This window comes from Sinocyclocheilus rhinocerous, unplaced genomic scaffold (genome assembly GCF_001515625.1).
Source record: "Sinocyclocheilus rhinocerous isolate Xijiao unplaced genomic scaffold, SAMN03320098_v1.1 scaffold1322, whole genome shotgun sequence".
Classification (NCBI taxonomy): Eukaryota; Metazoa; Chordata; class Actinopteri; order Cypriniformes; family Cyprinidae; genus Sinocyclocheilus; species Sinocyclocheilus rhinocerous.
Window position 1 is genome coordinate 585,622 of NW_015657497.1, and position 2,307 is coordinate 587,928.

At 38.5% G+C, this 2,307-nt stretch overlaps 1 pseudogene; it reads left to right on the forward strand.

Annotated features, from left to right (window-relative positions):
- LOC107721155 (uncharacterized) overlaps positions 1 to 2,307 on the forward strand; it is a 47,700-nt pseudogene that overhangs the window by 35,073 nt on the left and 10,320 nt on the right.

Here is a 2,307-nt window from a genome sequence, read left to right on the forward strand (position 1 = left end):
GCGGTGACTTCATCCACTGGTTGTGCTGGTAGCAATGCAGTGGGGGAAGGAGCAGGAATCTGTTTCGACAGCCTTGAACACGAAGCGCTGGAGGATGCTGATCTCCTGGAGCACCAAAGGGTCCTAAAGCCTGGAACACGCAAGCAAAGGTACCTTGGAGTGAAGGTTTGCTCGCCGGAGCTTAACCTTGTTGCAGATGTCTGTGTGTCTTCTGCCTCTCTGGGCTAGAGACTCAGAACTTGGTCGATCCGTTTTGTCTCTCTAGGATGGAGACTCAGGACGTGCTGCATCTGTTGTTGTCTCACGGGATGAAGACTCTGAATGAAGTCTGAACGTAGATTATCTCTTTCCTCGCAGACTGGAAGCTCAGAACGTGGTTGTATCTGTTGCTGCCTCGAAGCTGGAGACTCAGGACTCACGGGCCCGAGGCTCAGAACGTTGGTGATCTGTTGCAGTCCTTTCCTTGACAGGACTCAGACTCAGAACGGAGGTCGATCCCATAGGAAAGAAAAATCTAAATTGATGTCTTTAACATCTCAAATATTACTCCTAGACAGAAATTAGATTACTTTAAAATTAGATTTTTGCTTGAGTCTCCTGCTTCTCAAACTTGTCTCCTGAGACAAAACTCTAACACTCTCACAATGGTCTCCTTTAAAGCTTTAGAAGATATCTCAACAACATCACACAATGTGCTCAGATATCTCTCCTAGTCTAAAGACTCTGGTGGTCTCACATTTGTCTCCTCCAAAGTTTCAAACAAGCTCTCAACAGCATCGCACACTGTGCTCAGATTTTTCTCCTTAGCTACAGACATTGGATCTCTCACATTTGTCTCTTTTAAAGCTTTAGAAGAGATCTCAACAAAATCACACACCGTGCTCAGATATTTCTCCTTAGCTTGAGACTCTGGATCTCTCACATTTGTCTCCTTTAAAGCTTTAGAAGAGATCTCAACAACATAAAACAATGTGCTCAGAATTTTACCCTTAGCTAGAGACTCTGGATCTCTCACCTTTGTCTCCTTTAAAGCCTCAGAAGAGATCACAACAAAATCACACACTGTGCTCAGATATTTCTCCTTAGCTAGAGACTCTGGATCTCTCACATTTGTCTCCTCAAAAGCTTAGATTAGAGATCTCAACAACATTACACACTGTGCTTACATTTTTCTCATTAGCTAAATAATCTGGGGGTCTCATATTTGTCTCCTGTAAAGCTTTAGAAGAGATCTCAACAACTTTACAAAGTGTGCATCCAGTGAAGAACTTGAAAGGCACTTAATAAGGGGGGGATCATAAATTCAGAGTTAAAGGCTATATTGAGAGAGAAATTATTCAGAAATAAGGATAATCTTACTTTTTATAAGACAATGTTTATGTACTTAGGCACATAATTTGTTGTTGGAAATAGTAATGTACCGGATGCCTTAATTCAAACTGATTTACAGAAAATGCAACCCTGGAGATTTTTTTTGCTGAAAGGCACATAAATGGCTTATGACTCAGTCTTGATTATTAATTGACTAATTTTATTATTAATACATATAATATGGTAGACATGTTTGAGCTCATATTGAGGCATTTGACTGGTGCACACTTTGTAAATTTATTGAGATCACTTCTGAAATTTAGAGGAGACAAATGTGAGAGCTCCCGAGTCTTTAGTGTCGATGAAAAATCTCTGCACAGTGTGTGATGTTGTTGAGATCTCTTCTAAACTTTTGAGAAGACACATCTCTAGCTAAAGAGAACAATCTGAGCACAGTGTGTGATGTTGTTGAGATCTCTTCTAAAGCGTTAGAGGAGACCATTGTGACAGTGTTAAGAGTTTTTGTCTCAGGAGACAAGTTTGAGAACCAGGAGTCTCAAGCAAAAGTTTCCATTCAATCTTAAAGTAACATCATTTCTGTCTAGGAGAAATATTTGAAATGTTAAAGAGATCTCTTTTTTAATTTTATTTTTATTCCCTCTGGTTAGCTTCCATGTCATTTATCCACACCATTTCAATCAAAGACAATACATGCATTGTCATATTTGAAGTTGTTTTATGTAGACAGTGTTTTATTTATATTTACATACATGCAAAAATGGGCTGTACAAGACAACATTTTAATGCTAAACAAAGCAAAAAAAAAAAAAAACACTGGTACACTGGTAAAGTGTTACATTTGTTAAAAAAGGTATTGCTCTTATACTATACATCTTGCACTTGTAAGGCCTTTTTTAGTGTGTTTGGAAAATGTGGTGTATTTACAATGCTGGACATTGAAGATAAATTTAAACATTTAAACTAGTAACCCTTGAT